Consider the following 18,570-nt stretch of genomic DNA (forward strand, 5'->3'; position numbering starts at 1 on the left):
ATGTAATTATATTAATAAAAAATAATTTAATTTGGATAAATCTTCACAGAAATGAACAAGTTGAACGTACGTATCAGAGGAAATTAAAGTCGACTTTAGATAAAGAATCATAAAAGATAAAGGGTCCATTTTTCTTTTTTTTTTTTTTTGCTTGTAACAAAATATTAGATATCTGTTGTCTGCTGTGGATAGCTGATAAGTGCTCTAAATAAAAATATCTGTTAATGTCGTTCGGTCGAAATATTTGAAAGAGATTGGCATATTGGAAAAAAAAAAAAATTCCCAGTCGGTAGGATCTGTTTGGATGTCTTCCAAAGTAATATGCCCTGAAAATAAAGGTTCTGTTGGTTTTTGACAGGTACGATTGCTTTTTCAGGCAAGGGAGAGGTCAAAGGGGAATGTTCAATTATTATTATGGGCAGTTGTAAAAAGTTTATTGCCTGGGTTCGATGTCTTTCAGATATTCCTTGATTTTTTTTTATAGTCCAATAAAAATTTTTAATAACTTTTCCAAGCAAAGTCTACACGTAAAATTTATTAGAATATTCATTATTAAAAGGCTCATTGAATTTTTTTTATTGACTTAAACAGTGTGGAGTATGTTTATATAAATGATCCCGAATATTGTCTAATGTAATAATTCATCATCATGATTTGGAATAAATAATTTTTTTTTTGTAAATAGACAATCATATTTTGTACTTATATACTAGATATTTGTTTGCTAATAATACAATTTAATCATCGTTCATTAACTGCAAGGACCCAAGTTCGAATCCGGCTGGGCAGAAAATTGTTTTTTGTTACACTGTAGCCGTGACTCAACCCTGTGGGTTCTGGAGCCCTCCTGGGGTCCACTCAGCCTCTTAAATTGGGTAAAAATCTGGCGGTTGAGCGTGATTCTGATCAAATCACCTCCTTGCACAACCGTCAGTTTATTAACCTTACTTTCTTACAAAGTACTGAACCCCTGACCCTTTCTGGGTTGTAGTGGTACAGATTTAAATTTTTTTAATCATCGTTCATATTCATTTATGAAGATTAGATATCTTTGAAGTTGTTTTTTTGTTTTATAAATTACTTTTAAGAGTAGTGAAATGGGCCTAGTTCGTTGTAAAAGTAATAATAAAATTTAAAATACTATTTTCTTCGATTATTATATCATTTGTAATACATGCTCCATTTTTCTGATTCCTCGAAAAAAGCAATATTTCGAAATCTTACAATTACTTTTCAACTAATTATTTAACTAAGTGTTTGAGAAAATATATTAAAAGAAATATATAAAAAAAATTATTTAAAAAAAACTAAGATTCTAACGAATCACTATTATTTAATATACTGGCTAAGTTCCTGTATTTACCTAAAGTAGGAATCATTTAGAAATATTTTACTATAAAAATATTATACTTTAACTACTTTTCCTTGTTATAAAAAAAATACTTATATTTTCCATCTATAAAGGAATGCATAAAAAAACTTCCAAAAACTGCTTAAAATTACTAAAAATATTCTTATGAATTATAAATTCATTCATATTTAAATCAACTGAAAATTCCTTCTCTTCCACATGGAGTACTTTCAGAAATTTTAGCCAGGCACTAGGATCTATAGTACATATAATAGTATTAATTATGCCACGTTTAATAAAGAAATAAAAATAAAATAATGATGCGTATGAAAATAATTTCAGGAAAAAAGTCAATCGTTAATCAATAAATTATTAATCATTTTATTCAATTCAAGAGGGAAAATTTTAAAATTGAGGTTTCGCACCATACATATCTTATAGGATAACGTTACTTGTGCATTTTCTGAATATTATTCAATTAAATGATACTATGTCGACTATGTAAATTGATATATTTTTTCATTAAGATAAAATATAAAATGTTTCAAAAATATACCTAAAATAAATAAAATAAAGTATAAAACAAAAACTGTAAAATTAAAAATCAAGAGAGAAAAAAATAAAGTCTAATTAGGTCTGTGAAGGATGACTAATCAAATTCTCTTAAAAAAGCTTGGTGACCAACGTCACCTCAAGTCTTTATGCCGTTTTTATAGCAGGCAGCTATTAGAAATTTTATAACTCTAATTTATATAAATTGAGTATATTGCATTAACGTTAGGTGTATGATATCTGTATCCCACTTGTCTACTCCAGAATTATTAAAAAAAGGTCTAGAACGCATTTTATTGGAAATATTTATTGAGATATATAATTCTTTAAATAATTTCTTATACAAAAATAAATACTAAAAAATAAATGCTGGAAGATATTGATTGACCGTGTGTAAAGATGAAAGGAATATGGTCCGGGTGCGGTAAAAAAAAACTCAAATAGTAGAATATACTATTTTATTGAGCCAACGTTTCGCCCCACGTTGCAGGGCTTCGTCAGGGCTATTTTGACGGCAGTCAAAACAAAATAATCATAGTAGAATATACTATTTTATTGAGCCAACGTTTCGCCCCACGTTGCAGTGCTTCGTCAGGGCTATTTTGACGGCAGTCAAAACAAAATGATTTTTGTTTTGACTACCGTCAAAATAGCCCTGACGAAGCCCTGCAACGTGGGGCGAAACGTTGGCTCAATAAAATGTATATTCTACTATTTGAGTTTTTTTGACCGCACCCGGACCATATTCCTTTCATAAAAAATAAATGATTATATCCTTAAAATACTTAAGAATGTCAGAAATAAATGTTTAGAATGGGCTCTCGTTTTAGTTTTTTTAAAAAATATGTATTCATTATATTAAGTGTAATTAATATTTATTTTTATCATTATGTTATTTTATTTATTTATTTTTCATAAAGATAGTTTGATTATGTTCATCTTGTTTATTCTTTTGTTTTGTATATATTTTCAGAGAGTTGTTTTTCTTTTAGTTTTTTTAAATTTATTTATTTATTTATTTTTTTTAAATTTTAGTATGTATGAGATCATTCATCACTATTACCTATTGGCCACAACTGTGTGGCAGATTGTAATATCTATCAATAAATATATTATTAATAAAAACAAAATTAATATTTACGATACATGATTAGTTATAATCAAATTTTAAAAGTCACAACAGCATATTTATAAAAACGTATTAATATTTTGTATGAACGTTAACAATTGATAATCGAACGGATCACAGTATGATTTTAACCAGATAATAGTTTTAAAATAAAATAATTTTTTTTTCCTTTTGATTCTAAGAAGGTTTTTTTTCCTAACAATAATATTAAAAGAAAAAAAATATATAAAGATATTTCCTTATATATAAGGAATAAAAATGAGTGAAAATTAAAAATCAAATCTCCATAGCCTTGGACATATCTAATCATATCTTTACTATATATCCTTCAAGTATAAATTATATTATGCAAATTAAAGGAAAATATTATTCATAACCTTGCATGTTAGTGACCTGTCTGTTACGAAATAAAGCTTATATTATAATTCCATAGCCTTTGATATCGTTCTTAAATATCTTTATAAATATTATGTATAAGGTTGCAGAGGTATATAACTTAAATTAATATTTATTACCATTAATTTATGACAGAAGACTATAATTAATATACTTATATTTATTTTACAGCTCAAAGATATGTTTTCACAGTTTAATAATAGCTTTTGCAATATCTTTATGAACTAATATTCATGTTCAGTTTAATAGTGCTAGGATCGATATCGGGCCAACACAAGGGCAACACCCTTATGAATATTTAGTAGCTATTTATCTTATGTTATTTTTTTCAATTCTTTATAATGCGAAACTTTATAACCTCCTCTAACTAAAAATAGTTTCGAGGTTAACAAAACCTCTAATATGAGATATTGCAAGTAAATATTTTGTTCTTGAGAGAAAAGGAAGATAATTGTTTCATTAACAAGGAGCAATGCATCCAAATACATTGGGTTTCAATCTATCATAAAAGACTATATAAAAAATTTAATTTGACAGCCTGCATTTTTCATTTTTAACTGCTTCTTCATAATCAATTAAGCATCGTTTTTTTTTTTGGTCTTAGGAGTATGTTTTTATTTTTAACCAATCAAAAAAGTTAATGTTATTTACCTATTAAACAAATTTTAAAAATATACACTATTTTTTTGTTTCTTAGAAGCAAAAAAAGGTAAGGCTTTCTATTCAAAAGCATACCGTTTTTTCAATGATATAAGTTTTTATCTCAATATACTTAAAAAATGTTTTTGTGTTCTCCACTTCGGTAAGGCATATTAGGTTTTGTAAAACCAACATAATATTTGGTTTGTGAGATGTGGGTAAGCTTAACGCGCCTTATGTATGTTTAAATTTACAAACATGATAATTCTAGATATACCTAAGTTTGAACATAAAGTATGTTTATATTTTAGTTAATATTACTGACTAATGAGATTCGGAGTAAGTCATATCAAACTATGTTTTTAAATTTAATAAGTGCATTAATATCTTTGATAATGTCATAGTACAAATAAATTCAACCATAAGCATAAATTGAAGTCGCATTTCATGCAATTTATTGAAATACCTTGAGTATATAGCATGTATTATACGACTTGGACAAAACCATATCAACATATAACTTGCATTGTGGTTTTACTTCAAAGGTATCTCGCAAGTTATGCTATAGATCTCAGTTATGGACAAACCTGCTAAATGGTTGAAATGTAGAAAAATCATGTAGATACTGGATAAGTCTTTCTGTTTTCTGTATTGATAAATAGATAATATCTGAAATAGTTTACTAATCTAAACGGAAATATTCAGTTTTGGATTTTAATTAGTATCTGAAATTCAATGTTGGAAGAAGGTTTAATTTGTGAAGATTTTTTTTTTGCTTTTAATATGTATAAATGTAATAAGTATTTATTTTATAAACATAGTATGCAAAATAAATACAATATTGCTTCGGAATGCAGCCTTAAGTAATTATTTTTTTATTTTCTAGTTCTTACAGATATAGTCTCTAACAAATAGGTTTAAAATGAACAGTTAGCAGAAATATTGTCAGATTGTCATCAATAATTCCAATCAACGTTTTTCGCAGTATGGTTTTTCATTATAATAAAATACTACACCAAATATTATGCATACAAAAATTTTGTTTTTCCTTATTTATTATTTATTTTATAACCAGCAGAAAAATTCTAAATCAGTAAAGAAGAAAAAAATATTTTGTCAGTATAGTCAGTACGCATCAGACCGTAGGTCTAAAACCAATTTAGTTAGGGACTAGGTCATGAATGAAAGATCACAATAAATTCCAGATGCTTTTATATGCTAAATTTTATTTTGTATTTTAAACAAATCTTGGTGTTTGCTGCTTATTTTTGAAGAAACGAATATTTGAAAGGAAAGTATTAGTCACCACTAAATAAAAATTTGTTATTTATGATTTTATTTTACTTAATAATCCAGAATATATATATTTTCAAACTATTAGAAATATATTTAATTCTCTGTTTAAAAATATATCGAATTTAAAAATCATAAAAAATTAGTACATCTGATCTACTCCCACTGCTAATTGTCCTCTAAACCAGTTTCCAATTTTTTTGTTTGTTTTCAGATTGCCACGAAAGTCTCAGATCATTGTAAAACAACTCTGAGAACTCGATATTACCATCGTCTATTTCGCTTCTAAATGGTAACCGATCACAGGAAATGTATAAAGTATTTTTAAAAAAAGCGATTAGGCTGCAATTTTAAAACAAAATGACTGAAGGTTATTTAAAATTACGATGATCACGCATTGGCAAATTAGAAAAACCAGATTCGTGTCGTAGGAGACGGAGTTTTTATTTAATTTTAGAATTCCACTTTTCATGGATGGGAATTTTTTTTATTTTCATTGAATTGCACAAGATTTTAAGAAAAAGAGAACAAAAATAAATTCTGGAACGATTGAAAATATTAAGAAATTAAAAATAATTATACCAAAAGGTGTCTTCAAAAAAATATTTCTTCAAATTTGTTACTTTTCGTACGTTCTTCGTTGACTTTAAAATGAAAGGTTTAAATAAAGTGTTTTAAATAATCCTAGAAATATAATCCAGAAGTATTCAGCTGTAGAACTGAAACGTAAGCTGATTTTTTGTTCGTCTTAGTTATTTTATCTATCTCAAACACTGTATCATTGACTCTTGCAAAAGTAAAAGTCGTTTGAGATGTTTAAAAAAATTAAATTTAAATAATTTTACAACACACTTACTAATAATCCCACATAATATTAATATACAATTGGTTTCCCGCACAAGACTTTCTATTTATTGCAATAATTCTAGTAAAATCATATATTTCTCGAAATAAAGATTAATGCACTTACACCACTCTTGCTTTAACCCACTCACCAAAACACCATATGGGATCTTAGTTATTCAAACAGTTGAGTTGAAGTCAGTGTCAGATATACAAGGACCACACTATAAATCCGGAGGTGTCCTGGTTCCGTAGGCTGAGGAACGGTGAGGAAGGAGAAATTTATTGCTGCCAAGTGATGCCACTCGATCCACCCTTATTTACGACAAGCTTGGTTAGCCCCTATACTGATTTATGTCAGAGCTGATGCGTGATTTGTTCGGCTTTACCGTATCCTCGAGCACGTCCTGAGGGTAAGCAATGTAAGTATTCTTGTAAAATATGTTATTCAGAAACCACCCAGTTCCAATAAAGGCTAATAGTTCCCATAACATATCATGCCAGTAAAAAAAAAAATATGAAGTTTCCTTCTAAGCACTCCTTCCATGAATCATATTGAACATCACAACTACCATTTGCACGTCCAGTTATATAGCTAACCAACACCGGATTTAATTGTAGTGCAACTGCAAGTTAAAGTTTTAAATGCAATTAGTGATTATTTTTTTTATTTATTGTTTTATGTACATAGTTTTATTATGTTTATTCTCTTTATCCTTCTGTTTGTCTGTATTCAGCGAGAGATTTTATTAATTTGTATGTCCTTTTTTCATTTATTTTTTTTCTTTTGTTATTTTATTGTAGGATCAATGTGATCAGTTATCACAAATACCTGTTGTAATAGATAATAATATTTATCAATAAATGAAAATTTGAGAATAAAAAAAAAATGTGGTGCGACTGTAGTTAGTAATAAATTAAAAACTATTTGTTATATATACTGATTTAAATGAAAATTCAGTTAAACTCTCAATAATACGAAATGAAAAAGATGATCCATCAAGTATTTCTAACTACAAAAAACCTCTAAGGAATGGATTGAAAGCTTATATTGGATCATGGACTCCTCATCTTCCATGTCCAGGCAAGAACTACTTTTCTCTGATGCCTTTTAAAGATGCCTAGGAATGGTTCTGGTCCTATAGGAGGGTGCTCAGCCCCATTTCTAGCGAGCTGGTCAGCTTTTTCATTACCTGTGATTCCCTTATGTTGCGGGAACCACACAAGCTGAATCTTCTTTAACCATGCTAATGATTCTAAGGCTTGTTTACACTCTCAAACTAATTTAGAGGTGACCCTAGGTGACTCCAAGGCTTTAAGGGCAGACAGACTATCTGAAAAGATGGTGATGCCAGTCCTTTCACAGCTAGTGACTTCAGGGCATAAGCTGCTGACAAAATGGTAAATACTTCCTGAAAGACAGTCGAGTGCTTGCCTAGTGGGAAGCTTAGTTCTATAGCTATTTTTTTTTTATCTAAACCCCTGCCTCCGTTAGTCCTGTCGAATCCATTCTCGAGTGAATCAGGGCAGATAATCTCCTGGGGTAAACCCTGTACCCAATCCTCTAACTTTGGGTGTAGGTAACTAATCCTGGTGTTTAAAGCGGGTGTTTTATCAAGAAGTGGTTAGCGGAATTGTAGCATTGGTAACTCACTTTCCACCACTTTAGCTATTGTCGCGTGACTAGTAACTTCTCCTGTCTCTGTCCACAGTATACTTATTTTTTATTCTTAGATAGGCTAATATCGCTTCCTCTTTAATTAATAAGTGAAGTGGTATTATGGAAAGCAGGATTTCCAATGCCTTAGTAGGTGTTGTGCGAAATGCCTCAGTTATGCCAATACAGGCCATCCTATGAATCTTACTGGCCATTCGCACTTGGGAAGCCCTTTGTAGGGCTGTCCACCACACAATACTTCCATAGTAAATTCTCGGTCTTATTATCTAATTTACTATAATTGTATTTATTTTTCATTAATTTCTAGCTTTAGTGTGAATGAATCTGGTGGTCAAAACACTATAAAATAAGAATGCTGTCATTAAAAAAAAACTCTTCATATACGTACACTGATGCCTAGTTAACAACGAATTCTGTTTTTCGTCCTATAATCAATAATGTCTCGACAAGCATTGTTAATGATATGAATGGTGTCCTCAAAATAAAAAAAACAGATTCTATCGAAATAATTTGATGGTTTGACAAAAAAAAAGGGTTGAAACGAATACCAATATTATTACATTGCTTGATTTGAACATACGCACCGTCCATTATCGTAAAATAATAAAAACAATGGCCTGAGGCACCAATTGTGCCACAGTAACAATAACAAACCGAACGAAGCCCTTTCGTTAATTCAGAATTTTCCGAAGCGGACTATTCTGTCTAACGAGGAGCCGACCACCTCATTAGTGCGGCTGTCCTCGGCCTGGAATGAAAATGAACAAAGCCAGAAAAAAAAAAGTCCAATCAGTGAGATGGAGTTGAAAAGATAAAATATATGTATTGATTGTCATTAATCGATATTTAAGTCCATACTGTGTGTGTATTATAAATATTTGATTCTCTCAAAATTGGGCGTTTTAACGGTTGGAATTTCATGAAATAAAGTGATCCAGCGGTGAATTTACATAATATTCACAAAATTTCATTATTAAAAGTTTATTGTTACCTTTTTATTAATTAAACAATAAATTATTCTATTATTCTACAAGAATGATTTTTTTTTGTACAATAGTTTTGCTTTTCTCTCAGATTTAAGACAATTGTTCTAGATCTGATGGATCTATAAACAAATATTTTTGCGAGTTTTATAATCAAATAATGATTATACTATAATTATTCTAAAGCCTTCTACCTCTTTTAGGTCTACGATTTTTATTTTATTTTTTAATTGATTTTTTGACAACTGAAAAATAATAACAAATAAATAAAAAATTCGGCTTCAACTGTAGGTGTGATAGGCTAAAAACCTCATTTAATTTTTTCGCAGACTGTAAAAATAATAATAACAAAGAAATGAGACACAAAGGAATAAGAATATTGTCTTAAATTATTAACGTGAGAACCTAATGACCTCTTATATTTTTTTTTTTTCACTGTAAAAATAATAATGACAAAGCAATGTAACTCAGTGGGAAATGAATATTGCCTTCAACTGTAAATTACTCAGTTCCTTTTTGCTTAAAAAAAAAAACAAACAAAAAAAACTTATTATCCATAATATTACAGGCTACCCGTTAGAAAAATGTGTAATTGTAATTAATATGATAAAAACTTACATAGTGGTCATTGGGTAGCAAGCGACATTTATTAGTAACTATTTAATTAATTAATATGTAATAAATGTAGAAGATGAAAATATTGTATAATGTAGTGACATAATTTAGTAATTTAATTCAATTGTGATGCTTCAATGCCCTTAATTTTTATAAAAAATGTCAATTTGATTAATTTAAAATTCTATTAGCGTTCCTAAAACATTTTAAAAATATTTATCAAACATTTTCCAATATTTTGCTGGAAGTTTTTTTGTTATGGATAAATTTTAAATGATTGATTTTAAGGACCACGCCCATTATTTTTTAGTTTGTTGACCAAGAGTTTACTGACCACATTTTTCACCGACTTGATGAAAGGCCAGGAGTAGTTGTCATAACTAGGAATAATGGTCCAACTTGCAATAATCTCCAGTATAGCGACCACATATGAAAAGTTACTACCTTTTCATCCCTTAGTCCAAGCTCGGATTGTAATATACTTTGAAAAACCTACCTAAAAATATAAAACGTACTGGAAATGTTTATACAATATTTCTACTATAATTTATAAATAATGTTATTTATTTGGATATATTTAAAAGTTTTATTTTTATTTTCCTAACATTCGAATTAATTAGGTAGGAAACCTCTATTCGACCGCTACTTTGAATGAAAATGGTGGTTGTTTATGTCAAGGTCCTAGAATCATCCCAGATCGGCAGAAAAAAGAAAGACTGTTGGATCTTAAGAGACGATTATTTTTTTTTTTATTTCAAGTGTAAAAGTTTCATATTGATAATAGTATTGTAAAATTATAACATTTTTTTTCTTTTTCTTTTTCTTTTTATTAATTTATTGACATTGACAACTGTATATAAAATACAACAAGCAAATTTGAAGTAAGATCATAATGATATGATACAACATGTAAAGAAACTACCCAGTAGTAGAACTCTTAAAACATTTTACAATATAAGCCCATCTTCTTTTCAGGCACCTCGGAGGATTGGCAGGAATGGAAGAGGAAGAAAGGTTAGAAACTAGAGGTGGTTAGAGAGCTTATAATGGAAAGAATGATATCGGATTCGGGCTAGATCGGTTACATAAGGAACATTTAGGCCTTTATGGGTGGTTTTGTTAATAAAAATAAGGAGCATTGAGGATTTTACGAAGGATTGGATACGTGAGGAATTCGAAGGTTTAGTGGAGCCCCAAACCTCCTAGTGGGCCTTATTATTGTCATGTAGATCAGTCTTTTGTAATGAGTTGGAAGTTCAGACCGTTTGTCTAGTAAGTGCTGTAATATAGTCCAAGATAACGAATCTGTTCTACAGGGATAAGAGTCACATTATTAAAGTATACTGTAGGGCAGTCAGCAGGTTTATGACCAAGAGTAAAGGTGATTTATGGGATTTATTTTCATCCTCCAATTTCGACACCATTCTTCGAGGGTTGTGATGTGGGACTGGAGAGTTTGGGATGCAATCGAAGGGTTATTATTAACTGTGAACACACATTTGTCATCACCATACGTGGTAAGGATAGTGTTAGGATTTGTTGGGATGTTAGCTGTACAGACGGTGTAGAGGATGGGTTCGAGGATACTACCTTGAGGAACACCAGCGGATTGAAAATAGAGGGATGAATAGGAACCATTGTGGTTTACTTGGAATAATCTATTAGTAAAAAAGAATCGGATGATGAGAAAATATGTAGGAGTTAGGATCTTTTTAATTTTAAAAACTTTAATTAGTTTCCTACCACCTAAGGTTGGGATACTTTTTATACGTGTAGGATATGAAAAAATCAGTTTGTACTCAGAATCGAATGTTATCACAGTTTCAATTCAAGGAAAAAATTAGTTCCGTGTCTATCAGCAGTGAATTGGGGTGCTAATAAATAAATTTAGTTATACTAAAATAGCGTATAATGGTAATTAACTAAATAAGAACTGAATAACTGAAGCTCCAAAACTCCTCGCTGTTTATCAATTCCAAATAAAGTTCGTTATAGCTAGCGATGAGCTATTTTCAAATATACTTGAAGTTTATCTGGCAAGTAAATGTTAAATTAAAAAATAACTAAGAACATCATGTTGTTTCAGACCCATATGAGAATCCTAAGCTAGTAGCTTCTACAGATTAACCAGATTAAATCCTACGCAGTGGATCTGTTCGACAGAGATAAACGTGCGCTCTTACTAAAGGATGTTGTACAACAGGATATTTTAGGTTTTCGAATAAGGATTAAGGTTTAAACACTAGTTTTTCGGTTTAGTGAACTAAAAAAAAATGTCAAGCATAGAAGTTAGGATGTTAAAACTAAGACGAATTAAATGGCAATTCAATTTAAGAACTTCCACATTAAAGATTTTTACATATAATAGTAACTAAATCTATATACTTTTAGCTTTCGAGTTCTCTATCAGCACATTTATGAATAATTCATTCCTGTATCGTTGAAAAATTTGAAATTTAATTAACAGATAAAGATATTATGACCTCAAATGGCAGAGGTAAATGGTCCATTCTCAACATATTTAACTTTATTACACTCGATCCCGTAAAGTTTGAATTCGCTTCCTCATTAATCTGAAAATTTTTATTAAGATGCTTCTAGATTCTCCCCTCCCACCACCCCCGTCTATAACTTTCTAGTTTATCCACTTTATAATATTGCTGTTAGTGTTCAAGAGGACTATTGAAGAAAAATAACAAGATGTGTGACGGTCTAGAAAAAAGTGAATTAAATTGTACAAAACTATTTATTTTTGTACCATTGTTTAGCTATCTGGTTTTCATTTTGCTTCAAGTGAATTGATTCCTTCTCCATTTTTTTTTTAGGCAGCTTGGGACTTCTTCGGTGTAGTCTGCACAGTAGTCTGTTTCGTAAGTATAAATTCTATGTTATCATGTCATAGACGTCAGACCCAGTGGTTTTGTATGATTTATTACCAGATATTTTCCTGGTTGACTAATAAAATTAACCCTAGTTTGTGAGGAATTCACGAAAAAAAAATTATAAATGTTATAAAAGTTAATTAACCTGTGATTCTGAAACACGACTCATATTATAAAACACAAGAAAGAATCTCTAATTAAATTTTGGTTCACGAAAAATCCTTTTCAAAAGTTGATTGGCGAGTTAAACGATTTTTTATTTCCTAATAACTATCAAAAATAAAAAAAATAAATCGTTTAGTTTTATTAATGCATATCACAGTATAAAAAAAAAACTTGAATTTTCAAAGTGTGTTACCTAGTAAGACGTTTCATCTATGGGATAAATAAAGAAGCTAGAATTAGTTATTCCTTCTTTTATACTGATATACTTAAAACTTACTTAGATAGATAGAATTTTGGGAAGCTCCTCTGAAAAAAACAGAAGATTGATAATGTTTATTTCCGCTCAGCGGAATGATAATCAATACACTTTTCATTAACATTAAGGTATCTTAATTGAAGGTTGTTTTATTTTAAATACTGTTGCTACTAAAAGGTGGTTGTTTATAGTTTGGGCTGTCGATTTCTCTATTATATGTTATAATTGTTTTTACTTTGATTACGAAAAATTTTTAACATACATATATATTTTTTTTTTAATTTATTATTTACATATTTCTCAATCAGTTAAGAATTTAAAAATATTTTTTTTTAATTTATCAGAGGGATTTTAGGGAAAGAAATAATGGACATAATTCCTCTAACAAAGATTATTACACATATAAATCATTTAAACTAAATCACACTGGTCATTTAGTAGTTCGATTTTCCAACTTTCTTCTCTTAATAGTTATGATAAAAGATTAAATATGGAAGAAAAATCGTTAAAATCTTAGGAATTTATGCTAAAAAAATATATAACTTGTGGAAAAAATAATTTACGATAATTTTATCAAATAAAGTACAAAATGTATGTGGGTTATCATAATTTGGGTATAAAAATATAATCAATGATTAATTTTGCTCTTTGCTGTACTGCGATCAATAAAAGACTGGTATTTTTTAATCAGTATTTCATTTGCCTTTTTTTATTTTTAAATCTTTTTTGACAAAAAACAAAAATATTTTCTGAAAAAGTCTTCGAAAAAGTTTAAACAAATTACTGTTCGGTTTGTATTCGAAAATTTTTACAAAAGATTAGTAATAAAAACAAATAAATAAATAAGGATATGGCTCAATGATCTCTGAGAATCATTGTTTTTTTTTTATACTAGAGAAAAAGTTTTTGGCTTCTCAAAGTTTCTCGAACTTTCGAAGCCACAGTCAGTAACCGTTTGAATTTAGGGGGGTTGGTGGTAGCTCTCTTCGGGGCTTTGGTTGCCGGGAGAGTTGGAATTACCATTCGGAAGCCTAATTCCATTCACAGTGTCCCCCTTACGTAAAAACTCTATCAGTATATCATAAAAAAATGGTAGGAGTATTTTTATTAAATGGCATATTTCAACTGTATACATACATTTTTTTTTTATAAATAGTCTAAAATCATTCCGAGAAAATTGTACAAATTGAAGGTCCTTGGCCCATTAGAATATACTGTAGAATAAAAGTGATTAAACTACTATTTATAATAACAATATTTTTTCTGAGATGAACGAGGGTCATTAAACATGCATAAATATGTAAATCTTATTTGTTTTGTTACCTTACTTATCTTGTTTTATAACTTCAGTCTTCATCAGACCTGAAAAACATTAAACGAGACAACAACCTTCTTTCAGAGAAAAATAAAGTAATAACAAACAAACCTGAAAACATACATAATATTGTTTTCATTACAATTTATATTTCCTAATAGGTTTATTTATTTTTTTGTAATTGTTACGTTTTTCGTATGGATAAAAACAAATTAGGCTGATACTAATTTAAGGTATTCGTGCGAAACAACACAATCAGAGTAGAAACCATTGGCAATTAGAGAGAGATTAGATTAAGAGTGATGGAGTTAGTGTTCCGGTTTAAGAGTTTAATTGTTTATGTTTTTTTTCTCTTCTTGCATTTAAGTTTATATTAAAGTCAAATATTACAATAAATACAACAATGTTAAAATTCATAATTTTTTTGATGAAATATAAAATTTTCCTAAGTTTGTAAGATCAGAATAAGGAATATGTTCTGTCTGGGAAAATTAACGACTTAATTTTAAGCTGGATCAAGTTCCACCAATTACAATAATCCATCTACTCAGTGTCTGACAGTCGTCTCTAAAGACTTCCTGACTTCTATCATCGAATAGTTTAGCACAGATTTAAAGTGTATGTTTTATATCTTAGATAATGATATACATCTAGTTTTGTATTTATGGGGGGAAATCTACAAACTATTAAAACAAAATGGAATAGCATGTCTCGACAAATTGTAGTAAGCACAAAAACCAACACGTACATTCGCCATTATCTCTGGCCTCAGACAGGCATCTCATTAGTATTAATATCGTAAGGATAAAAAATTCTAATCAACACTTTAAACTAAATCATTTTATTGAAAGTAATTTAGTTAACCGTCCGACCAAGCTTATACCTTACAAAACACTAATCCGACAGGTTTAATAGATAGACAAAAAGACCTCTGCAGATTAAAAAATGTTATAAAATAAAAATATGCTTTTAATAAAAATGCAGTAATTGGACAAATAGAATAATTGAAATACGTGTGAATACATAAAATAATTTATGATGTTTTCAGGATTCTTCTCTATGAAATACTCACATTTATAAAAAAATATATAATTAATAATTATCAGAAATTACCTCTGTACATCACATTCGGTCTCAGAAGACACTTCTTAAAATTGAATATGAACGAAAAAGTGATAGTATTGATTACAGTATATTGAGGTGAGAGAGCTTTTAGCAAAGGATCCCTATAGTGTCTCTATTACTTACAAGCGTAATAAACAGACCATAAATAAAATTGTAATAAATACTAATGATAATAAGCTAGCGATTCAAGTCCATAGGTTAACAATTTAAGTCAATAATTTAATAAGTTGACAATTTAAGTCAATAATCTATTAAGTTGACAATTTAAGTCAATTATTTAATAAGTTAATAATTTAAGTCAATCATTTAATAAGTTATAAAATTGTAATAAAATTATAAATAATAATAAAAGTAATGAAGATGATCTTAAAAAGTGTGAAGCTTCGATATCTGTCGTACCCAATATTTACTTACTGATTAGTTTAAATTAGTGGAGTTCTTCCACCGGGTATAGTTCTTTACAAATCAGTTTCGTGTCATCACACCAAAATTTACATCATATTTACTTGTTTTTTTGTTTTGTTATTTTTAGATAGTACAGTTGAATATTTCGATAAATACTAGTTAAAAAGTTATCCTATGGGATAATTATCTTAATACATTTTATAGATTCCATACTATGAATTAAATTAAATATTAGCAATAAAAAATAATGCCAATAATAATTTTTTAGTTACATTTGGTTTTAGTACAATATACATTATAAACACAATTGGAAATTAAAAAAAAAAATAAGAGGTTAAAAATAAAAGTAAATAAGTGGTACAACAAACAGACAGTTAAAAATAATAAATAAAATTAAAAATATATAGATCAGGAATCACTACAATCTAAAGATCGTAGAGTTCAATGATTCAGTGTTCATTTTTCTTATTTGTTGTGTTTGTTCTTTCGATTCGATTCTATAACAGACTGTATCATATATAACATACATAAAATATAGGTAGATATAGAAGGCAATGTTCTACAGCCCCTTGCCCGCATTTGGAAAAAAGAATTTGTTTGGCCATCGCTGTATCATGGCAGTACTGTTCAAGTATAGTTCTGTTGATTTAGTAATCTTTACAATCATATCATATATGTTGGAATGTTTGTAGGGTTTAATTTACAATTGTTTGTATTTTATAAGTAAAGAGTTTCAAATAGTATTTTGATTGTACATCTTTCATTGGTAATTGTGATAGTTTGTAATATCTACTTTTCGGTTTACCCTAGTTTTATTTGTTTCAAAGCGAGATTTAAAAAGAAAAGTCTAGCTTCATCTTTTCGTAAATTGTAAAATTTATTAGCAAATTTAAGCAGACTGGAACGCTAGATGATTTTAAAATTAAAAATCGGGCAATATAATTAGAAAAGAAATATAACAATTACACCATATGCATTCGTGTTTAAACATTACCTGTTACTAAATTTAGGGTTATAATATACTTCAATACATAATCAATCAAATTTTATGTTGCTAATAGTTCCATCCCTTTAGTAAGGGGTTTGGTACAAAAACTATAATATTTTATTAACAAACATCTAATAGGAGAAAATAAAAGGCTTTGACTCAACTTGATGGATCATTTGTGTAAAAAATCGAAACTACTCATTCAGATACTATTTTATTTTTTTAGTTTGGATTAAACAGTTCATAAATAAATATTAAATATTAGAATTTTTTCGTTGATAGGTTAGTTTTTCTTTTTATCTGGGATTCCTTCGTCCTGGATAATATGCCAAAGAAGACACGTGATATTTAAGAACTTATAGATTTTAAAATTTTCCTCAATTTAAAACTCTTTCTCTCACAAGAACGAATAGACATTAACCGAAAATGTCTTTGCTAAACATTTTTTTTTAAAGACATAAGCCTATTTTTCATATTTTATTTTTATTGTCCAACTAATTAAAGTTCGAAAGTAACTTATAATTATTTTTATAATGACTATTTATATTTCTTTTATTTTTGATTAAGTATATCTGAGGCTACTTAGTTCACATCCACTCCTCCCAGCATAAATAAAGTATTATTATTTTAATAGAACTTTATAAATTAAGTGAATTTACTTGGTAGCCTATTACTAATACAAATTAAAAGAAAATGACGTTGCTAGAGTAATGAAAGACTGAGATTTTCTAAGTAGCTAATAAAAAAACAAAGAAGAATGAGATAAATTACAAACGTCATAAATAATTATATATTTGATGGTAGTTGAAAATCCGATGTTGACCACAAGTCTAATCAATCTAGTCCCCTTCACACATCCCCCTACTTTATAAAAACATGGCCTGAGTTTTAACTACTCTTGGGTCAGCTCTCCTCTGACGTTTATTTATGACTCGCTAGTGAAAAATGACTCCGAAGAGGTTTTACGATTAAAAAATCGTCTCTTGGGAGAACTCGTGGCCTATTCAGCTTAGTAATTTATTTATATTTTTTTCTATCTGCAAGAGCTTCCCCTGGATCAATTAGACCCTCCGCCTGCTAAGAAATTAATCGTGGGTTTTGAGAGGATAAAGTCGGTTATTAGGGCCTGAATCATATTCCTGGCGAGAGTTTCCGGCCTATTTTTGCCGAGGAAATCAGGGGATTAGCACGTTAATGTCCTTTCTGAAGTAGGGTCCTTAATGTCCTTTTAACGGTTTTATGCTGTCTGAAGAAATCTTTTGTGCCAAGAAATATCATCAAAAAGAATCTTATCCCCCCCCCCGCAGTAGTAAAGCCTCGCTTTTTTTATTAGTTCCAGGAAAGAAGTCATAAATCGATCTGGATTTGATCTATAGCGTATTTTATAATAATTGGCTCAATGCTCTACTTTTTAAGAAAGCACAACATAACTCAATTCATCGAATTCGTTGCTTAAACTCCCAAATTATTTATAAATGTAATCTAGTAAATTATTTTTTATCTGCTAAACTCTTAAATAGGATGGCCTAAGTTCGAGATATGAATGATAATGGAGTTAAAATAAATAACGGGATTGAAATTTCTTTATATATATATATATAAAATAAGTAATGTTCTCAATTCATATGTATATATGAATTTCCTAATTCTTTGCCAAGATTTACACATGAAATATTTTGAAACCGCTTTTAAAAAATATTAATTTTTAAAAATGTGTTTATTGATTGTTCATCATTGAACTAAACGTTAACACATCTTCAAAAGGCTTTAATTAACATGAGATATCTCCATATTAGGCTCACTAGTAATTCGTTGGGAATATTAAAAAATTCGAGTAAAAAGGTAGGTGTTTCCTGATAACTTCAGAAGAAGCGCCAATTTATGATATTAAGACATTTCATGACAAACGATAGTTTTATGATAATAATAATAAATTTTATCATAAGCAATTAAAT

At 28.9% G+C, this 18,570-nt stretch overlaps 1 protein-coding gene across 3 annotated transcripts in view; it reads left to right on the plus strand.

Moving 5' to 3' along the window:
* Nucleotides 1-18,570, plus strand: part of Oct-TyrR (Octopamine-Tyramine receptor) — a 287,359-nt gene that overhangs the window by 14,553 nt on the left and 254,236 nt on the right. For 2 of the 3 annotated variants that reach the window (XM_014422850.3, XM_014422849.3), the window contains exon 2: nucleotides 12,305-12,349. The exons of the other annotated variant lie outside the window; for it this stretch is intronic. The gene's annotated coding sequence lies outside the window, so the exon portion shown is untranslated. The remainder of the gene's footprint in view (nucleotides 1-12,304; nucleotides 12,350-18,570) is intronic. 3 annotated transcript variants of the gene reach the window in all.

This window comes from Halyomorpha halys, unplaced genomic scaffold (assembly GCF_000696795.3).
Source record: "Halyomorpha halys isolate HHAL.00 unplaced genomic scaffold, Hhal_1.1 Scaffold390.1, whole genome shotgun sequence".
Classification (NCBI taxonomy): Eukaryota; Metazoa; Arthropoda; class Insecta; order Hemiptera; family Pentatomidae; genus Halyomorpha; species Halyomorpha halys.